At 36.7% G+C, this 6,320-nt stretch overlaps 1 non-coding gene across 1 annotated transcript; it reads right to left on the reverse strand.

The window, feature by feature from the left end:
- Positions 1-4,880: 4,880 nt before the first annotated feature.
- LOC141654248 (small nucleolar RNA R71) lies at positions 4,881-4,987 on the reverse strand. The gene has a single exon (XR_012547810.1). It is a non-coding gene; the product is annotated as a small nucleolar RNA R71 (small nucleolar RNA).
- Positions 4,988-6,320: the final 1,333 nt, after the last annotated feature.

A 6,320-nucleotide genomic window follows, 5' to 3' on the forward strand; every position in this document is an offset into this window, starting at 1 on the left:
AAAGCTATTTACTTTTTGGTTGGTGGTCTTTATGATTTGGGAAATGTGATCATCTATGCTTGTGAATTCGGGTGTGAATAATATTTTGTTTGGAGTGTTAGAATATATATGGAACTTGGGATTATGATCTTTGATTAAGGATTTTACCATAGTGAGAACTCCTAGTGGTCGATAGTTGGTTATGAGTGTAACTCTTTTAGTAGTTCGGATCTTGTCTCGTGGAAATCGTTGGTAAATGGTTTATATTTAAGAGTCATGGAATCACAATTGCGGTGGAGTGCCTTGACCCACGGGGTAGCATAGGAGTAAAGTGTGTAGTATTTTGAGGAAATTCTTGGGAGTTATGTGGTTATGAGTTTTGTGGTTAGAAAGTTTTCGAAACCGTTTAGGATGACATTGTTGTTTGAGATTTGAGTACCTGGCGTTTCCTTGTTGTCTAAATTCCTTCCTTCTTTAAGCATAAGCATTTCCGTTCATACCTCTCTCCCTCGCTTCATCATGCTCCTCCTTTAAATTTGATACTCGTAACCTGTGAAACTCTATCTTTGACATCCTTGTAAATTTGACTTCAATTCTTACCCCTAGGAAGTTCATCATAAGCTCTTTTGTTGGTTAAGTTTGAACCCTCTTAGCGTACCTTGTTTTCATGATATCTAAGTTCTTTTCATTTCGAACTATTTCTAAACATTTCAAGCTACCAGTTTTGATCCATTGTTAAAAGTTTATGTTACTTTTACAAAACCCTACCTATTTTAAAGGTTCGAAAATGGAAATTTGATTTAGTTCTCCTTTTGTTCTATGAGTATAACTTCTTTTTATTGATTTTTAATTGCTAAACCCGAGTTACTTTTAATTTTGCTCAATTTCTAACTAACTTTGATCCATTTATGATTTCTTTGTCAAAGTTTAATATTATATTTTCGGAAATTTGACTCCATTTTGAGTTTAAAACTGAAACCTTTATCTCTAATTTGGCTTTGGCAACAGAAAATTTGAGTGAGTTACCTTTTTCTTTCGATTTTGACGTTGACCGGATGTTAGAATTCGTTATTAGAGACGTTAAATAACTTGTTCTACGCTTGTTGGCGAATGATTTTTGTTTTAAATTTGTCTTTGACTTGGAAAGTTAGCGTTCTTATGTGCACGACAAGAGCAATTTCGTTCCATGAAGGAGACTTACACTTTTGAAAACTCTTCATTAATGTTTTTGAAAGTATTTTTAGATTTTCGATTTATACAAATTATTTGTTTTTGACCATATCTTCGATTTGGAATGTGATGTTCTTGAATGCGCAACGAGAGCACTTCCGTTCCTTTGATGAGAATCTGGTTCTGTCGGAAATTTTATTTGAAACTTTTGAAGGGATTTTGATTCTTACGATAAGTAACCTTTTAATGTTTTGGTTACCGATTTCAAAATTCCGGTTTTATTTTTATATGACTTTTCATTTCTGTTTTCAAGTTTCGAGGACGAAACTTTTTAAAAGATGGGGTGATTGTAACACCCGCAAATTTTCCGTTTTGACATTTATAATTTAATTAACCATCTATTGTCTTATTTATATTTTTAAATTATTTAATTTCATTAATTTCATTTTTTTAAACATGATTTTTATAAATATTATATTTTTAAAGCTTATCTTATACAAAAAGAAATATTTTGGTCGGATAATAATAATAATAATAATAATAATAATAATAATAATAATAATAATAATAATATTTTCCATCTTGAGTTGTAGTGGGCTTGAGACGTAAATTTTAGTTTGTATCGACTCAATCTTGCATGTTGGGCCTAGTATGACCATTGGGGGTCACATACTACCCTTTCCTCCTCATAAAAATCATGAAGGAAACCCTTACTACACCTCCCTTCTCAATTTTTCAGCACTCATCTTCAATAACCATCACCATTGTTACACATTTCTCTTACAAAACTTCAAAACTCCATAACTTGCTCAATTCTTATCCGAATCAAGTGATTTTCGCATCTATCTCTTCCTCTCATCGCCCTCCATCTTTTTAGGTAAGAAAGATACCAACTTTCCTCCATATATGGGGCTGTCGACCCATTTTACACATGGTACCCTTTTTCTAGTTTCGATTCTTAGTCTTAATTTGTGTTTTCTTATGTCTAGGAGAAAGATTAGTTGACCCGGAAGTGGATTCTTACATGTGAGACGATTCCATTAGAGATTGAGAGCTAAAAAGTTAACGGTGATGGGTTACTCGAATTTTATGTTAAAAATTGTGTGGTTTTATGTGGTATTAAACTCATATGAATGTTAAAATTAATATCTTTCATGATTGGCATTAGTTGAAGGTTGAATAACATGCTTGTAATTAAACTCTCATTTGTTTTGGGTGAAAGTTCCATGCTTTATCATTTAAATCCGTAATTGTTGCATATCGTTGATGCGACCATAATTGGCGCATATTTAGCCCCCGAATTACCATTGTTTCTATGCTTTTTAGTGCTTATTTGGGTCATTTCTTATCTTTAGTTCTTTGTTTTGCATATTCTTTGAGATTTTGATCCCTTGGTAGGAAAGGAGTAAGAATCTTGCATTTTCATGGCAAAACGAGGCTAAATGGATCGTATTCAATGACCAAGCATCAAGGAGAGACAAGACTAGAAGGCCTTTGTACATAGCTAAGTAGAAGATCAATGTTGAGAAAGGATCCTTGAGTCCCCAAGGAAATCCCCAAGGATTCTATGAAGAAAAGGGAAGAAAAGAAGAAGGAATGACGCTGTAGAAGAATCCGAACGGATCATCCACGATCCGTCCGTCCGCCCAGCTCAATCCGAGCGTCCTTACCCAGGATCCGCTCGGATCCCCCAGGCCCAATCCGAGCGTCTTCTCGCTTGATCCGCTCGGATCGTCCATGCCCCATCCGTCCGTCTCGACCTCCATCCGCTCGGATCACAAAGACAAGATGGTTTCGTCCTTCAAGTTACAAAATGGAGACGCCCTTCTCTCATTGAATACCGGAGTCTCCTTGCTCAACTTAAAAAGTGTAATTACTAGTTTAGCCCTTAGTTAACCCTAATGCATCCTCCCTAATTTTCACTATAAATACCCCATTAGTCTAATTAGAGGAGCATGTTCTTCTAATAAATAATTAGAGTAGTTAATATCAATCAAATCTCTCTTCAATATTGTAATCAAGTATTAATCAAGTTTTAATCCAAGTTTTAGTTCCTTAATCTCTCTCTTGTTCTTACTTTATTTTGGGTAATTGAAGATTATTTGGGTTATTATTGGGAGATTGACAACCTCTCAATCTAGGATTCAAGTACTTCTATTATTCTTGCTTTATTATTGGAATCATTAGTAGGTATAATCTCTTAATCCCTTTTTAATTATTGCTAATTACTTTCATTTATTCATCATGTTTCATTATGTTAGTATGATTGACAACCTTTCTAGCATGATCAATATGATAATGAGTGAGTAGTCTCTTAGCTAGGGTTTAATGGGTGATTAGGGAAACCAACATGGGGAATGATTCATGCTTAAATCAATATGCTTTCATATCTTATTTGCTTGCTTGTTTTGATCTTAATACATGCACATGTTATGTTTGATGAAATGCTAAGCCTATGAATCCTTGCATTTATTATCATCTACTATCTCTTCAACTTGACTTGTAAGACATAACCCAACTCGAGTCTTGTTAGACCATGCATGTGTTAAGTAGGGAAGATTAAGTCGACTTGTAGGTGTTGTACAATCCAAGAGATTCGGCCCCGGGACCCAAACTTTCCTAGGATTGTAAGATATAACCCAACTCAATCCATCACAACAATAATTGCTTGCTTATAATTTGAGAACATGTTTGTATGATCATATCCCATGAATCCCCTATGAACCCATGACACCCTAGTGCTTTTAATCAATTGTTTACACCCTTATTCTATTTACCTTGTTAGTTTATTTTCATTGCTATTTTAGTTTAGTAACCTTCTACATCAACCCAACTTGTGACACCCCTTGACACCGCTAGTAGCAATAGAAATCTTCGTTTTCAATACCCGTCCCTTGGGATCCGACCTTTACTTGCCTCTTTACTAATTTGTAGAGTTGTTTGTGAAGTATAAATTGTGTTTTGTATCGACCATTGACCAACGACCACAATTGCTTAATTTGTGAACTAAATGGCTCCGATCAAAAATGGCGCCGTTGTCGGGACGGTGTTTAATTGATTTAAGATTTCTTTTGTTATTTTTAGTTGTGTCTTTTTCACCTTGGGGAAGTAAAACTCCTCAAGGTTTGTTCTAATTGTTTTCTAGTTGTTTGATATTTTGCATGTCTAGAAGGTTACAAAGAGATTTGTTACCTTTTGACCGTGAAATCGAAAGAACCTTGACGAATAATAGGAGACTTGTTAGGAGGAATTTGGGAGGTGTTGGTGAAGTTGTCCAACCCACAAGTGAGTTTGTCAATCCTTTCGCAATAGAAGGAGAAGATAACCCATTAAACAATACCACACAAAATCCACCTACAATGCCTAAATTCTCGTCACACTCTATACCCACCGAGGAGGATCTACCAAACGGTACTCCTACCCCACAACATCTTACCGGAAACTTTATTGCCAAGTCCGCCTTCATCCAACTAGTTGAGAGGAGCCAATTCGGGGGCATGCCAAGTGAGGACCCTCATTCTCATATGGAAACATTTTGTGATTATTGTGAAGCTATCTCTCAAACGGGCGTGACTCAAGACCAAATTAGATGGGTCTTATTTCCTTTTTCGTTAATCGGCACCGCAAAGCAATGGTTGAAGGGCCTTGATAAGGCCACCCTTGGAATAGATTCTTGGAAGAAGTTAGCTCTCGCTTTCTACAAAAAATTCTACCCACCGGAAAAGACTAATATGCTAAGAGCTCAAATTACGGGTTTTAAGCAAAGGGATGAAGAATCTTTGTATGAAGCTTGGGAGCGGTTCAAAGGTATTTGTCGCTCATGTCCTCACCATGGACTTAGCGAATGGTTTTTAGTGCAACAATTTTGGAATGGTTTATATGAAGATTCAAGGAACATTCTCAATATGGGATCAAATGGAATGTTCACCGAAGTTGATGACAATCAAACATGGAACAAGATTGAGGAAATGGCGGTTCATAATTCGCAATATAGTAGGCCTCGCAAGGCTACTAGAGGAAAGTATGAAGTGGACACCGTTACTCAATTGGGTGCTCAACTTAGTGCTCACATTGACACTATCAACTTGAAGTTTGAACAAGCTATGGCTAGACTTGAGGAAAGCTCAAAATCATCAAAGCATCATGTCAATACCTTGACGGCATCCTCATCAATCCCAAGCGGGATATGTGAGAATTGTGGAACCTTAGGTCACGACTCAAGTGAATGTAGGGGAACAACCGAGCAAGTCAATGCTTTCCAAGCTTACAAAAGCGGTACCCCTTATTCAAATTTTTACAATGAAAACACCAAGTTCCATCCAAATCTCTCATACAAAAGCCAAAATGTTCAAAACCCTCAACCAACATACACTCCACCACCCATGAGAAATCAAAATCAAAGACCCTTTTTCAATCAAAACCAAGGTTATCAAAATCAAAATCCATACAACCACCAAAATGACCAAAGTTTTGATGTCCAAAAAGCGGTCCTTCAAATGCAAAAAAATCAACAAGAATTTTTCACTCAAATGCAAAAAGATAGCCAAGCAAAGGATACCACCATCAACAACATTCTAGCTCACACCAAGATGTTGGAAACACAATTGACCCAACTAGCATCTTCAAGCTCACAAAGACAAAAGGGGCAATTACCACCTCAAGGTAATCCCCTAGACATGAAACGGTTAGTGCCATTCACTTGAGAAGTGGTACAAGATATGAAGCACCGAAGGAGCAAGTTGAGGATGAAGTTGTGAGAGCTAGTGAGAATGAAGTTGTGGTGCAAAGTCCCAAAGAAGGGGAATCATCAAAAGAAGAAAATTCAAAGAAAAATGAAGACAAAGCCAAAGAAAAGGAGCCCATTGTGATTAGACTTCCTTTTCCAAGTCGTCAAGCCAAGCCCAAATTTGATGATCAACTTGGAAAGTTCATGGAAATTGTGAAGAACTTAGAAGTCTCAATTCCTTTTACGGAATTAATCAATCACGTTCCGGCCTATGCGAAATACATGAAGGATATTCTCACAAAGAAGAAGTCGATCCGGAAACTTGAGACTATCGCCTTCACCAAGGTGAGTAGTGCCATACTTCAAGGGAGTTCACCTCCAAAGTTAAAGGATCCGGGAAGCTTCTCAATACCGTGTACCATTGGCGACACAACAATCAACAAAG

Source organism: Silene latifolia, chromosome 4 (genome assembly GCF_048544455.1).
Source record: "Silene latifolia isolate original U9 population chromosome 4, ASM4854445v1, whole genome shotgun sequence".
NCBI lineage: Eukaryota > Viridiplantae > Streptophyta > Magnoliopsida > Caryophyllales > Caryophyllaceae > Silene > Silene latifolia.